Below are 17,088 nucleotides of genomic sequence, written 5' to 3'. Positions count from 1 at the left end.
AGTGGCTGAACAATTTCAACAACAAAGGTGGGGACATGGAGGTAAACTCTGGGAATGGAGAGGATGGCAGCACTGGGCCAGTGGCGTTCAATCCTTTCTGGACATACCTGGAAGTGTGTGAGGACTGGCTCCACCACAGCTTTGGCCTCACTCGACTTGAACAGGCACCTGTAATGGTCACCTCAGCCTCAGCCTGCCCCAGAGAGCCACACTGGCATAGATGCTGAAGACCAGGCAGTGGCTGAGAGGCTATGCGCAACAGGGTGGAGGAAGCATGGCTGGTGGGTGCAGCTCCAGCCCAGCCAGGTCCAGGGCCACCGGGGAAGTTTGGACTGTAGATCTAGAACAGGCAGTTTGCCCCAGACCAGTGGGACTTCCAGGGACTTTCGTGGTGGCCAACACGTGCATGATGGGAACTTAATAAGCATGGCCCAGTGGTCTCCACGGAAAGGTGCATTCACTCCTGTGCCTCTCCTGTCTTCTGGACTCTCGCTGTCCTCCTGCTTCCTGCTGAAGTACCAGGCCATAGACCCCCCAAAGGCCAGCAGAGAGCCGTTGCCAATGTAAATGCAGGAGGCTCGTTTATTACAGCTCGAGTTGGACTCACAAATCTTCCCTGATACAGCAGGTCAGAAATTGTCAGTCTCAATCTCTTGTTCAGCAAGGTTTTTTTTATTGTGTATGAAGCAGGTGGAAGAATAATTACAACACTGATTTTGTGATAGGTCGGTGGTTCGTAGTAAATCTAGTCTTAAATTTATTGGTTGGGGAATGATCATTTCCAGTAAGGGCAGGGACTTTCTAGCTTAGCAGTTACAGGATAGGTTAAATCATAAATAGCAAGCATATTATAAGTTGGGGTAGGTGGGGCCAATCACAGGAATGCTGAGGGCACTAGTCCTGGATTATTTCCGGACCTAAATTGCTTTCTGATAGAGTTGGGAGATAATCTGTCAGGGCAGTCTGAGATTCCTGGACAGATCAGGGCTGTCTGATTTCTTAGTTATTTTTACTGTTACATTTTCTTAGAACATGAACTGACACTCTTTTTCCAGTAGCAGATAACAGATATTTTCCTTAGATTTTCTGATATCACTGCCAACTTATTTGTCCTCTCACTGACACGTCCAACTACAGGAGTCAACTTCTCCACGCCGATGACAGGCCATCTCGGAGATATTCACAGGGCTATGTTTCCTCTCTCCATCTCAGGCCTTTCTACTGAAAGAACATCCTTACTAAAAACTTTTTAGTTGTTTCTAAAAACTTTTTAGTTGTTTCTAGTGAGGAAGAAAAGTAAGGCCTAGTTGCAGCCATGGAACCAAGAATTGAGGGCCATGGCTAGAGCAAAACGCCCTGAGAAAAGATGGATTCATTTTAGTCAAAGACACAAGTCTTTATGGGAACTCTCATTCTAACTGATTTTCTTCCTAGTAATATATTCAGAGAATATGTAGACTATGTAATGAATGAACAATGCATATGCATAATATTTGCGAATATGGAGGGAATTAAGAAAAAACTGCAATGGCCCGAAGTAACTGGTTCTTTGAAAGAGAGCTGGTAGGTTCTTTGTTTGGCCTCTAAGCCTTTTAGCATAGTATTGTGTATTTCATTCAAACATATGAAGTTTTTAAAATGTAAAATCAGAAAATCAGGACATATAGTTAAAAATAAGGAAATTTTCCTAATAAAGTATCACAAACTGCATCTTTAAATTCAGAGGTACTTAACTTGAAATTTTTCTCACGTTAAATTGCCTTTTGTTCTACCGAAGAGTTGCTATTTCAAAATTCCTAAAGAGAATTATTTTGTTTTCTTTTCTTCCTTTTTAAGGAACCATAGTGAGGTCCACCTGTTTCTGCTGTGAGCTCTTTCTTCCACTTACTGCCCAGTTGCTGTCAATACTCATCCCCATACGAGACAAGCAGCTCACATACTGCCTTGATGACATGACAGGTTTTGTAGAAGATCTACCTGTGGTACTGAAATGCCCTCAGATTCTGATTCTCAGCATACCTGCCACAGTTCATATACCTAAAGTTGAAGCAGGCACAGCAAGGAAACATAAGAGGGTAAGTTTCTGCTCTCTTTGGATCTACTCCTAATACTCATCCACTCTAGAACCCTAAGTGCACTGTTTTCAAAGCCCAGTTCCAGACTTCTCTTAATCCTTATTTGTCTCAAATAGATTGATTTCCAGATTCTCTAAATTGAGTTAAAGTTTATGTCATAGATTTGGGTGGGGACATGTACTCTGTTTCTAGATTAGCACACATCCTTTGACATTTGGCCCAAGTAATTTTCCTTAGATTGGACTCACTCATGCACCTGTCTCCACTATGTTCCCATAGAAATTCAGAGAACCCTTTGTCTTATAAAGACAATAGAGGGAAATTTGTTTATTCATGATGTCGTTTCATGATAAGACAATGGTTCCCCATGGCACAGGGCTGCAGGACATATCATAGACCCACTGCTTTCTGAACCTTACCACTGCTCCAACTCTGCTTCTACGTGTTTGAGTGTACCCTAATAGACTAAAGTTCTTTCTTATAGGTTGTTAGGGCACTATGTACTTTGCAAAAACTAGGAAGAAAAATTATACTTAAATACTCCTACAATGAAATTGTCATTTCTATCTCCACATGTGTTTCGCAATTACTCAAGGAATATGATTTATTCAACTACTGAGGGTAATTCTTTGACTCATATACAGTATGAGCTTTATAGATGCAGGATCTATGAATGAAGTTAGGCCCTTTGGTTTTTCTTCTGATGTCTTAATTTTGTCTCTTATGGAAATTTTTATTTTAATACAGTACACATATATATATGCATACATACATACATACATAGCAGAGCTAATGATTGAACTCAGTAACTAAACTTACCTCTTGCAATAAAAGCACTCTACCACTTGAACCACTAGCCCTTTTTGTGTTGCTTATTTTTGAGGTATTTTTTGTCTGTCAAGTGGCATAAGCTCTGTGCCTGAATGTTGTCCTTCAGCTCTTCAACTCAAGGCAAGCTCTCTACCACTTGATCCACAGTGCCACTTTTGATTTTCTGGTGGTTTATTGGAGATAAGAGTTTCACAGCCTTTCTTCCATGGGCTGGATTAGAACCATGATACTCATATGTGAGCTTTCTGAGTACTTACTAACAGGTTTGAGCCACCAGTGTGCAGTTTATTTTTGAGGTATTATTTCCCCTGCTGTCCTGGGTTGCCATACTGCTTGTGCTTGCCTGGGTTGCTGGAGATACTTCACTTTATCCAGCCATTGTACTTACACTCTAGCTGGGATAACAAATGTGCACCAACGTGCTCAGCCATTGGTAGTAATCGGGGTCTTATAATCTTTTATGCTAGGACTGGTATCAAACTGAGATCTCATCATCTCTATCTCAAAAGTCTAAATTAAAGGTTGAGCTATGGAACCCAGCTATACTCTTTATATTTTATTTCTTTTCCCTCAAATAGTCATAATTTTGAAAGCACCAAGTACAGCAAAAGAAAAATGGAGATATGGGAATCCATTGAGAAAGGTGTGATGATCAGGGTGCAAGTCTTGTGAAGAGAATATCTTCTTAGGAACCATGAAAATGACTGCTGGACTCACTCCAGATGGCCTGGGATTTATCTTTTGCATCTACACATAGTAGTTTCTCCTTTTTGTGATCTGAGTTTCAGAAAGACAAGCTAAAGGCTTTTGAGTAATAATAGGCAAAATCACATTACTTGATTCCAGTGATGCTTTTTGAGCCTGCATGGATTGTGAACACATAGGATGCCGTCTACACATCTGAGGGGATTTGTCATAGTCCTAACAGAGGCTCCTTAAGCGTGAATGCACTTTGCCTCTAACACACTCTTTATATGCACTATACTTTGATCCTAAATCAGAATGTCCTTGTTTATGCAGATTCCACAAACACATACAACTATTTTGTCCATGTCCTAGCAATGTTTCATTGGAGGCACAGGGGGACACATGGAGTTAGAGAAAGGGGGGAAAGGGAGGGCATTTCTTACCATCCAGGAGTACCTATTGTCAGCATCTTTGTCTTCTATGAACAAGCCCTCATAGGGGCTAAAGTGCAAACCCAATGGCAGATCAGATTCCTCATTCCATACTCTAAGCCCAGCCTCAGGAATACTGTACTGATGAATTCTCAGCCCAGTGGGTAGATTGAGGACTGAATGGTCATAATGCCCCTTGTCCACCACATTATCTCTTACAAATATAGGTGGCCCATGAACAGTGTAGCTGTTGATGAAGAAGTTCTGACACTGCTCACAATCTGAGGCAAGAGCAGCAAAAATTAGTAAAAAATATGTACATTCCCAGATTTAACAATCATGAGAAAGAGCACAGAATGCATATCATTGTCACTTAGTTCTTCATGTGAAGTTACTAGAGTAAACCAGTAATTGGGGGCCAAATGACCTGATGAATTATTATAAAAGCACATTTGCCTTCTGTTTGAACAAACGCAGAGGGTTACTTACATAGGTAATCATCATCCTGGTGTTTACGGATATCTTCATAAGCATAACTCTTTCTTTCCTGTAGGCTGTATATGCTCATTTTTACCTCTTTTTTCCTACGTCCATGTTGAAAAACAATGGTTTGTTAAGTTTGGGATCAACAATGTTTGTCCCTATTTCTTCGGAAAAGTAAAATTTCTTACTACCAAACTATCATCTATTCTTCTCACATAATCTGGTCCCCCATTAACCTTTGACTCAGAGATGCAAAGACTTTACTTTAACACTAACTACAGGTTTTAATTCAGTTTTAAGTTTTGGCCATTCCCATTTTCAGGTTTAATTTCTACTTCATTAAATCTCTTATAAAGTGGTCATTGTTGAATTTATTCATTCAGAATATTTGTTGAGGGTATGTTAAGTATTGAGCAAAGACCTGGACATACAGGATTGAAAATGTGTGGTAACAGATTTATTAGACACTTTGCATGTATCTGTTATTTTACCTTTTACTTATCGTTTTCAGACAACATGCAGGCTGTACACATTTTTCTTGCCAGTCCTGGGGCTTGAACTCATGGCCTGGGCACTGTCTCTGTGCTTCTTTTGCTCAAGGCTAGCACTCAACAACTTGAGCCACATTGCCACATCTGGCCTTTTCTATTCATGTGGTTCTAAGGAATAGAACCAAGAGCTTCATTCATATAAGACACATACGCTACAACAAGTCACACTCCCAGTGCAGTCTGTGCATCTTTATCCATGTTCTTCAGATTAACATTCAGAAGTTCAGGGAAATTGTAAAATGTGTCATGACCTAAGTGCCTCCATGTGGATAATAACCCAAGTGTGTAACTTCATTGTCAAATTCTTATGTGCTGCTCATTGGAAACCTAATTACTAGTTCCACAGCTAAGTTCGGCCTATGTTTGAACTTTCCAAAGTCCACCGCACATAGTCAGTTTACCCTCATCAACCTTGCTAGAATTTCCAAAATTAGTAAATTTCCCAAGTTATTTTCTCTTACCCAATTTTTGTTTGCAGTATTGTCCTTGTGTATTTGCTTCTCCAGGAGGGAACACTGGTTTCTGGGCCTCTTCTAATCCACTTGACTTTGAGAAATTTATAATTCCTGAGAACTTCTTCAAACTAGGTTCCTTACCTAAGGTTGTCTTGGGCATTCCCTTCAATGAAAGTCACATATAGAATTAGAATCTATTTCTTAAGGCTTTCGTCTCCTATCACTTTTCTCTCAAATCCATATAAGTTAGACTGCGGGAGGGAGAGCACTTGAGAACACAAACCGAAGAGTAAACAAGGTCTGTGAATGAAGGAAATGAAGCTTGGAAGAAGACAAGGCTAATGGAGACATTTAATGAAAGAGAACACGGGGAAAGTGGAGAATTACAAAACTTGGCTGGAAAAAGATATGACAGAGCAGTGAGAATAGGAAGAAATTATTGGCAGAAATCTATATGGACAATTAAGTACATTCAAATTGCAACTAGGTATAACAGATGACTGTGAAATTAGTTTGATTTTTTTCTATGTAATTTTGCCTGAAAAAGTATGTACCATCTAATAATTGTATAAATTGGTATACATGTCTGTTTTTCATGTGATAAGGTAAAAAATAATGTGATATGGTAAAAATAGAAAATGTTCATCAGACAGACTATAGTGACTCATGATTGTAATTCTAGCTATTCAGTAGGCTGAGATGTGAGGATTAAGGTTGGAAGCCAGCCCAAGCAGTAGTAAGACTCATACCCACTTAACCACCATAAAAGCCAGGATTGGTATTGTGGTTCATGTTGTTGAGTGCTAGCCTTGCTAGCACACAAGGAAGGATCTGGAACAGTGCTTAGGTCTTGATTGTAAGTCTCAGGCCCAGAACCAAAAAAATTTCACCAAAGAATCTTGTGAATTATTAAAATACAGCATCAATGGGACTAAGCATTTCTTTCTGCTTTTTTTTCCAGTCCACGGCCTGGGCCCTTTCTCTGAGCCTCTTTGGCTTGAGGCTAGCACTTTACCACTTGAGCCAGAGCACCATTTTCAGCTTGCTTTTCCTGTTTATGTGGTACTCAGGAGTCAAACTGAGGGCTTCATGCAACAATGCAACTATGCAACCATTAAGCTACATTCCAAGACCCTAATCATTTGTTTTTGAGCTCAGATATAAATTTACTTTCTCTGACATCTCTAGTTGAAATAAATTAGTTGAAATTGAATTTGAAGATGTTAACTTCAGTATTTCTCAAGCCTGTTGCTTTTACTTAAATTTCAAAACTGATTAATTATTTCATATATTGATTATAACTCATTGTTTAGCCTGAAAATATTGAGGGGGGTTCAGTTGAGACCTCAGACATCTGAAGAAAGATCAGTTATTGTCCAACCACTCAAAAGACTCACATGTAAAGGCTACAGCTTAACAAACAACTATGGAAAATTCCAGAATCAGCTAACTAAAGCTCAGAAGAGGGGACCAATCCTCCTCTTCCTCACAGAATTGAGATTTGAAATTAGCCTCAGAAGGATATGTATCTATGTGAAATATTAGGTCACTTTTTTTAGTTGTCACTTCTAAGCCATCAAATTTGAAACTCTTTAGGGCTGGGGGCTGCTTCTTAACAGAAGCGTCTTTTTTCAATAGAATGAATTTTCTGGGTATCAGTAAACTTTCCTTAAAACTTACAAATAGTGTGGATTTATTGGTGCATCTATCAGTTTGGTATAAGAAAATGAAGAGAGGTTGGAACAGAGATTGGAACAATCATTCAGTGAATGGTGTGAAGGTGTATGGCTAAGATAGCTAAGACTTTATAATGCTGTGTAAGTATTTATGAACTTGTAAGTGCCTTTAGAGAAAATGTATTGGTAGACTTCACCACCACTAGGTGTTATCTCAGACACAATACATTTTTAGGTTTCAGTTTTCTCATCACATAAGTGATTATAGTTTTCTATTTGCCTCATTATGTTGTGGTAATATTCAAATATATTTGTTCATGGGACATTTAAAATAAAGTCTAAAATATTGTGAAAATAAAGTAAGTGGTAGTGATTATTGTGGATATGAATTGAATCTTAGAATGAATATGATAAGAACAGAAGAGATCAGGAAAAGGAAGCAGATGTTCCTAGGGCTTCTTCTCTTACTTGGAACCATGAAGAAAGTTTACTCATCAATAGAATTTGGGAGACATTTATCTTCTGACGTTACTCTGTTCAGTTCTGAAGGTCACCCAAGAAGGTTTGACTAAAAGTGATGAGAAATCGGGATTTTGGTTACAAAATATCTCCAAACTGTGGATTCTCATTTTTGAGAGCAAATCTCAGCCAGAGAGAAAAGACTCTATTTTAGGAAAATATTTTCTGAATTATCATTAAGGCTTGTCCTTATATTTTTTTCTTAAATTTCTTCAATCCTAGACAAAACCGATCTTTGCTTCACTCTGTGTTCATAAGCTATCTGTTATAATTTAATTGGCTTTTGGTGACAAGAAACACTAAGCAAATTAGGAACAAGAGGGAAAGATCATTTATTTAAATAGCAAACATCATGGTCAACTTAGTTTCATTTCAGTGATGAAGGACTGTTTAACACACATAAATCTGTAAGCATAATGCAACACGTAAGCAGATCAAGGACAAAAATCACACACTCATTTCTCTGGATGCAGAAAAAGCCTTTGAGAAAAGTAAACATTCTTCTTTTTTCATTTGGTCAGTTGTGGGGATTGACCTCTGGGCATGGATGCTATCCCTCAGCTCTTCAGCTCAAGGCAAGCATTCAATCATTGAGGCACAGCACTACTTCCAGTTTTCTGGTCGTTTATTGGAGATAAGAGCTTCACGGACTTTCCTGCCCGGGCTGGCTTTGAACTGTGATCCTCAGAGCTCAGCCTACTGAGAAGTCAAGATTACAAGTGTGAGCCACCAATGCCCAGCCAAAGTCAGCATTCTTTTATCATGAAAGCCTTGAAGAAACTAGTGATACTGGGTATATATCTCGATAGGATTATGGGTATATGTGAAAAATTAAATCATTTCTGCTAATAGCAGGAATGACACAAATGTCTATTTTTTCACCTTTTTCCCATATTGAATGCAATCAAGCCACAGAAATAAACAAAGAGAAAGAAATAAATAGGTCAAAACGGAAGAAAACTTTTAAATTATGCTTGTTCACAGATAACATGATCCTGTATTTAAAAGATCCTAAAAATTTATACAGAAAAATGCTAGATCTGATAAATGCTATTGGAATTGTGCCAGAATATATGATCAACATGTAAAAATCATTAGCTTGTCTGCGAACAATGAACAGTCTGGAAAAGAAATCAGAAAAATCACAATAGTCTCAAAAAATTAGCTTAAGATTGTGCTTAACTAATGAAGTAAAAGACTTCTATAATGAAAAGTATAAAACCTCAAATAGAACTGAAAGCCAACCTGGGCAAGTAAGTTTGTGAGACTCTTATTTCCAATTAAGCAGCAGAAATAGGAAGTGGTGCTGTGGTTCAATTGGTAGAGTGCTCACCTTGAGTTGAAGAGGTCAGTCAGAGACAACACTCAAGGCAACTGTCAGGACTGACGATGATGATGATGATGATGATGATGATGAAGATGATGGTGATGATGATTAACTTAAAAATGGGCACTATGGATTGCATTTCATTCTTCCAAAATTATAAGTTGAATTCCCAATCTTCAAAATATTATTTGGAGATGGAGCCTTTGGTAGGTAATTAGGGTATGATGACATCATGGAGGTGAGGCCCCAAATGGATTTAACTTTCACAGAAAAAGGAAAGAAAGATCCTTTCCATCTCAACTGTTCCTCCTTTCCCAGTCATGAACATACCAAGATTTCATGTAGATACACAATGAGATATAGGCCATCTACAAACCTAAAACAGATCCTTCGTTAGAACCCAGTCACACAAGCATACTGGTTTGAGCTTTCAAGCTTTCAGAACTATGAGAAATAAATTTTTTTTCTTTAATTAACTCACTGTATACTATTTTGTTATGGCAGACTAAGTTGAACACACAATGAGAAAAACACTGAAATTCACCGTTTTTACAAAGATACATAAATCTTTGTATGTGGCTAACAAATGTATGAAAAGATGCTCAATATTACTAAGCAGTAGGAAAATGTAAGTAAAATGTCAATGACTGCTTAGGATGCCTACCATAAAAATAAATAAAAGGATGCTGAATGCTGGGCACTGGTGGCTCTTGCATGTAATCCTAGCTATTCAGGAGGCTGAGGTCTGATCATGGAGCAAAGCCAGCCTAGGCAGGAAAGTCTCTAAAACTCTTATCTCCAATAAACCACCAAAACACCAAAAGTGTCGCTATGGCTAAAGTGGTAGAGCACTAGCTTTCAGCTAAAGAACTGAGGGACAGCACCCAGGCCAAGAGTTCAAGCCCCACGACCAACAAAATAATGGAACCTTTGTTCGCTGCTGGTAGAAATATAAAATAGTGCAGTTGCCTTGGGAAACAGTATGAAAAGCACTCAAAAATTAAAAGCATAACTAGCTTATTACCTAGCAATCCAATTCCTGATATACATAGAGACAAGAAGGAAGGAGGAATGGAAAGAAGTAAGGAAACAAGGAATGTAAATAGATCCTAAATAGATATTGGCACATTCAGGATAACTACAGCATTATTAATACTATTGACAGCTGTAAAGAGGTTGCATAGGAAAACATAGACATTATATATGAGTTCCAAATTACATAACCACATAAAGGAAGAACAGTTAAGGTTCACCTGTCTTTTCCCAGGTTTATCCAATGTGAATAACATAGACAGGGGTAACATTTCCACAGTCTATCATGGATCTTTGGCACAGAGTACATTGAAGATTCCATGTTCAATTCAAATCAAAGACATCAGGCTGCAATTCTGCGATTTCTGTCACCATTCTCTCTATCTGGTTTGTTCTTTCTATGTGAACTCTCCAAATGAAGGCATTTGACCACATAACTCCTCTGTGATATATAAGTGCATACCACACTGGAAACCCTTCAAAAGCACAATCTTACTTGCGTCAATTTGACCAACAGATGAATAATACCAAAATCTTGAACAGAGAATCAAGTAGAAATGGACCAATCTCTCCATGACTTTGATAGCATTTATTCTTCTCTCAGCTTCATTAAGAAATTGGTTCTATTTTTGACAGTTTCCATTTTTGTTGAGATTGTTCAATGGCTTTCTCTGCGTGGTTATTTCACTAAATGGACTATCTTCCATGGTCTTTCATGAGATTGCAAATGACTGCAAATAAGTCAACAAATATATGTGTTCCAGGTGTTAGATAGAAAATCAATGCATCAAGAAAACATGGAATATAATATTGTATCAAATTGCTGTATGTACTTATCTACGCAATAGAAAGTGATGAGGATCACTTTTTACTTGAATTTTACCCTACTAAACATCTAGCAGAGTCCTACCTCTATGTCTCTCTCATCCCTTGGATTTTTGCAACCATCATCTAACAAGTTTCTCTTTTACCAAGTTTCTAATTGTTTACATTGCTATCAGAATTTTTACCAAAACTATTTTTAATAGTGATTTGATAAGTTATCGGAAGAGAGCGAGATTAAGGGACAGCAGTGGTGATAGAGAGATACTCATCTTCCTAACAACTCCACTTTCATCCTCCAGACGAGTGAGAAAAATCAAGCTCTTCCATCATCCATACTGATGTTTTATTATAACTCACTCAACAGAACATCAGAATAAGTTAAGAGTGAGTCAATTACAAGTGGCTCATCTCCAGTGATTAATTAAGCACTGAAATCATTTTGGTGTTACTCATCCATAACCAAATGCAGAATTCTCTTCTTTTTATTCACCATCCAAAGAAACCCAAAGTGGATCTATGGCTCAAGTGGTAAAGCAATAGCCTTGAGCCAAAATGTTTAAAGGCAGTTCCTAGACTCTGAGTTTAAATTGTAAGATTTATGTCCGCACACAAAGAAAATGTGTTCCCAAATATCTGTCCTTCCATGTTCTTTGAATGTTATATGAATGATCTAGAGATAAATGGTGTCCAGACATATTTTAGGCTCGTGCACATTTTGTAATAAACAAGATCTTCCATTCAAAAACTGAACTGGAAGTAGTGTCATCTGTGTTATGAGGAATGGACCACACATACTGTGGAGACTTTAGGGGAGCAGTGGAGAAATCTTTGCTCTCATGTCCTCGGCTTAACTCAGGACAGTCTTTTCACATCTATTGTTCCCCAAAGCACTTGGTGATCATCTGACTCCAGTCTCAAAGGGCTGGAACTCTTATTTCTGAGAAGAGTTTATAAAATTAACATGAGAAGTCATTGCTTATTATAGAGAAACAAGTCAACAACTTTATGCTTTTAATCACTCTGCATGCCTGAAAGTAATAATGCTCATCACTTGTGTCCAAATCCTTTGAATAATATTCAAGTATATATATCCTACTCAAAACAATGAAAGGATAAGAATTCTTGGTTCAGTGAATGCTTAAGAGTAAAGAAAGATTTCCCATTACACCTAGGTTACCTCTGCAATGAAAGATTTCTCTTTATAAATTACGGAGATCTGTGACAACAATTTTCCCACATTGGGTTTCTTTTCTGTGTTAATGTTTCAATGCTTGCTGAAGGTGGACATCCAGTCGATAGACTTCCTCTAATGCTTACTTTTATGGAGATTCTGTCATGTGTCCAAGTCTTTGATACCTGTTGAGATATACTTTTTGCTGAATGTGTTTCTATATTTGTTGTATTTACGGTTTTTGTCGTGGATTTTCTCAATTTCACTGAGGACTGACTTCAGATTAAATGTCATTGAACATTTGTTTCATTCATTATGTTTCTTTCTCCTATATGTCAGTTCTCTGATCAACAATGAGGTATGCCTCCCAGATGAAAGTCTCTACACACTGGTAATGTTCATCAGGTTTCTCTCCTGTGTGTGTTCTATAAATTAAAGTGAACATGTTTTCTCCTGTGTGTTTCTGATGCAAACAGAGGGATGAATTAAAAAAAAAACACATTTGTTGCATTCATAGAATTTCTCTCATTTGAATGTTCAGTGAAGAACGCTCAGCTGAGCCTTCTGGGTAAAGGACTGTAAAGTTGCTGCATTCATGAGACTTCTCTCCTGTGTTGGTGCTCTGATGCAAACTGAGTTTTCTTCCAGGTGAAAGACTTTCCACATTTATTACACTCCTAAAATTTCTCACCTGTTTGAATTCCATTATGCTTACTGAGGTCTGGACTCTGGTTGAAGGATATTTCACACCTGTTATATTCACAAAATTTCTCTCCTGTGTGTCTTCTCTGATGATCAGTAAGTTCTGCTTCCGGGTAAAGACTTTCCACACTTAATACATTCAGAAGCTTTCTTTCCTGTGTGTGTGTTTTTGATGGACGTTAAGGTCTGCCTTCTCAGTAAAAGATTTTTCACACAGGACACATTCATAAGGTTTCTCTCCTGTGTGTCTTCTGTTTGTGTTAAGTAAGGTTTGCCTTATGGGTGAAAGATTTTTCACACTGGACACATTCATATGGTTTCTATCCTGTATGTGTTCTCTGACGTTTGTTAAGGTGTACCTTCCAAGTGAAAGAATTTCCACACGTTACAATCATAAGGTTTCTGTCCAGTGTGTCATATCTGATGGACAGTAAGTGCTGCCATCTGAGTGACAGACTTTACATATTTTTCGTATTCATAAAGTTTTTCTCCTGTGTGTTCTCTGATGAAGTGTAATGTGTGCCTTCTCGGTGAGATACATTCATAAGGTTTTTCTTATGTGTGTCTTTTCTGATGATCAGTAAAAGTTGCCTTCCAGGTGAAAACCGTTGCAACCTCGATACATATATAAGATGTCTCTCCTGTGTTTTTTCTCTGATGATTAGTAACAGCTTCTTTCCAGGTGAAGGGTATTACATACACAAAACATTCATAAAGTGTCTCTACACTGTGGATTCTCTGATGGATGTGAAGGTCTGCCATTTGAATGAAAGATTTTACATACGTGATATAATCATAAGGTCTTTCTTCTGTGTGTCTTCTCTGATGAACGGTAAGGACTGTCTTCTTGGTAAAGGACTCTCCACACCTGTTAAAATCATAGGATTTCTCCCCTCTGTGTCTTCTCTGATGGATAGTAAGTAGTGCCTTCTGGTGAAAGATTATCCACATTTGTTACATTCATAAGGTTTTTCTCCTGTATATATTATCTGATGAAAAGTGAGGTATGACTTTAGCCAGAAAGACATGCCACATTTGTTGCATTCATAAGTTCTCTCTTTTGTATGAGCTCTCTGATACATGCTGAAAGTTGACTTCTGGGTGGAAACTGTCCGATCCTCATATTCATAAGGCTTGTCTTCTGTGAGCATTTGAGGTGGGAAAGTGAGGTCTGACTTCGGAGAGATATAATTTTTTTCATTTTATATACTCATTGGAGTTCTCCTCTGCATATTTGCTCTGGAATTTTATAAGGTGAATTTCCCTACTGATAGGTTTTTCACATTCATTACCTGAAAAGGATTCTCTCTTGTGAATATTATTTGATGAGTAGTGACTGTACTTCTTATGTAGAATGTTTTTCCTTATTCAGGGCATTCGGATGTTTTCCTCTGTCCCTGAAGTATTTCTTGGGCAAAGAGAGGACACTTACCATAGCCTTCCCTATATTCATCATGGTTATAGGAAAGCTGTCCCACATAAGCCCAACTATGTCTAAAGAATATTGTCTGTGACTGAAAAAAATCTCCTTTTTTACACCACATTCAAAATATTGCTACTCATCTTTTTGATCAAAATGCTCCAAATATCTCAGGGATTGTTCAACTACGGGAGACAGAGCAGGCCTATATGCACCATGCATCTCATCAGGTTCAATATAGAGAAGCATGTTCTGGCACTCAATGAACTCCATAATTTTCATCCCTAAAGACTTTCCATTACTCCCAAAATCAGCTCTGGGTTAGGTTTTGAAGTCATATGAAAAGTTCTTACTAATTTGTGACAGGTACTTCACAAAGATAGTCATGTGGACTTTCCTGGCAGGTCTTAATCATGTACTCCATTTCTTGAACATCTAAAATGAGACATAGAGCCAGGTGCTGGGATCTCATGCTTATAATCTTAGCTACTCAGGAGGCTGAAATATGAGGATCATAGTTCAAAACCAGCCAGGCAGGAAAGTCCTTGAGACTTTGCCAATGTTGGGATTTGAACTGATAGCCTAGCAGGCCCAATTGTTGAAAGAGTCAAGGTGAGGAAACCAGCATGTGAACAACTGAGGAGCTAGGCCATTCCTAGGACCTGACAATGAGCCCCAGGGATGACCAGGATAGACATAAATTCATACTTGAAATATAGGATCTGTATTGATATATATGTGTGGGCAGCATCTTGCATGCGGTGCATTTCTTCTCCTTAATTTATGTCTAATTCATGATGGTATTGTGAACTTTACTGAGTATGGTGACAGATATAACTGTACTGACATGGATGACGACCTATTCCCATTGTTATAAGGTTGCCTATGCATTCATTCTCCATCCTAGCTTAGACCCAGGACTTCCACATTTGAGGAAATCAGGCGCAATGACTGGCTTCTGACATCAGGATGAATCTTTTGTCAGGCCTGGGATTTGAAGTCAGGTCTGGGTAACCCCGTTGCACTGTGGGGGAAGGGAAAGCTCATCATCCCTGAAGACTAGAATGTCAGGCCTGGTCCAGGGCCTGATTTGAAGTTCCAGCAGTGGAAAAAATAAGAAGCTTACCTTTTTTAAGCATAGGATCTCTATTTACATACAGGTGTGGTATGCATTTTGCTTTCAATGTAGTTATTTTTTTAATTTTGAGTCTTATTCATGGATGTATTGTGTATTTTATTGAGTATGGTGACAGGAATATCTGTTTTGCCATGGATGACAACCTATTCCCATGGCTATAGAGTTGCTTATATAGCATTCTCCATCCTCGATGAAGCCCAGGACCTTCACAGGACAGGAAATCATGTGGATCCATTGGTTTCTCACATCAGGATGTATCTTTTGGCTGTGCTGAGGTTTGAACTCAGAGCTTAGCAGGCAGAATTGGGGAATGGGTCAAGGTGAGCACACCAGCTTTTGAGCCACTAAGGTGCTAGACCATTCCCAGGACCTGAGCTCGTGCCCCGTTAGGGTCAATATGCACATGAAATCATAATTTAAAGACAGGAGCTATATTTCCATACATGGGTGGGCGGCATCTTGCATTTAGTGTACTCATTCTCTTGATTTCATGTCTTATTCATAGATGCAATTTGTATTTTACTGAGTGTGATAACAGTTATAACTATGCTGACATTGCTGGCAACCAATTCCCATAAGTATAGAGTTGCCTATATAGCATACTCCATTATAGCTGAGACCCAGGACTTTCACAACATAGGAAAACTGGTGCAACCATTGGCTTCTCATATCAGGATGAATCTTTTGGTAGTACTGGGATTTGAACTCAAGGCCTAGCAGGCTCAAGTGGTGGATGAGGCATGGTGAGCACACCAGCACATGAGCCACTAAGCATCTAGGTCTTTCCTGGAACCTGAGATCAAGCCCCAGTGGGCGCTATCGTAGTCATAAATTCAGAATTTAAACAGAGGATCTCTATTTCCATACATGGGTGGGCGGCATCTTGGGTTCAGTGTAGTTATTGTCTTTATCTGGTGTCTTACTCATTGATATATTGTGTATTTTCTTGAGCATAGGATGACAGATATAACTGTGGTGACCTGGATGACAAGCTATTCCCATGAGTATAGAGTTACCTATGCATTTTCCATTCTAGCTGCGACCCAGAACTTGCACAGCACAGAAGAACAGGTGCAACTAATGGTTTCTCACATCAGGGTGAATTTTTGGAAGTTCTGTGATTCGAATTCGAGGCCTAGGAGGCCCAACTGCCCAATGGGTCCACATGAACAAACCAACCTGTGAGCCACTAAGGAGCTGGGCTGTTCCCAGGAGCTGAGAACAAGCACCAGGGAGGCCACAAGAGTCCTCAATCCATCATTGCAACATGGGATGTATATTCACAGCCGTGTGTGGACTGCTTCATGCATTGAGTGTAGTTATCCTCTCTATTTTATATGCTATTCATGGATGTATTATGTATGTTCTTGAGTATATATGACAGGTGTAACTGGGCTGACATGGATGACAACCTTTTCCCATGGCCACAGGGTGGCCCATGCATTCTCCATCCTAGCTGAACCCCAAGACTCACACAGGAAAACAGGTCCAACGTCTGGCTTCTGACAGGATGAATATTTTGGCACTGCTAGGATCTGAATTCAGCACCTAGCAGGCCCAATAGGTGAATGGATCCACATAAGCACACCAGCCTGTGAGCCACTAAGGAGCTAGGCCATTCCCAGGACCTGAGATCGAGTCCCAGGGGTAAGGCAGGGGGAGCACAATAGTCATCCATTCATAAGCTGAAGGTAGTAAGCAAATAAGTACTTACCTGTATTGAGTAGGAGAGATGGAGAGCTGTGATTGAATCCAATCTACCCTG

This window comes from Dipodomys spectabilis, unplaced genomic scaffold (genome assembly GCF_019054845.1).
Source record: "Dipodomys spectabilis isolate Male_0828 unplaced genomic scaffold, ASM1905484v1 ptg000070l, whole genome shotgun sequence".
In the NCBI taxonomy this organism is placed as follows: Eukaryota; Metazoa; Chordata; class Mammalia; order Rodentia; family Heteromyidae; genus Dipodomys; species Dipodomys spectabilis.
The sequence above is the reverse complement of the archived record's forward strand: the minus strand, read 5'-3'. Positions refer to the sequence as shown.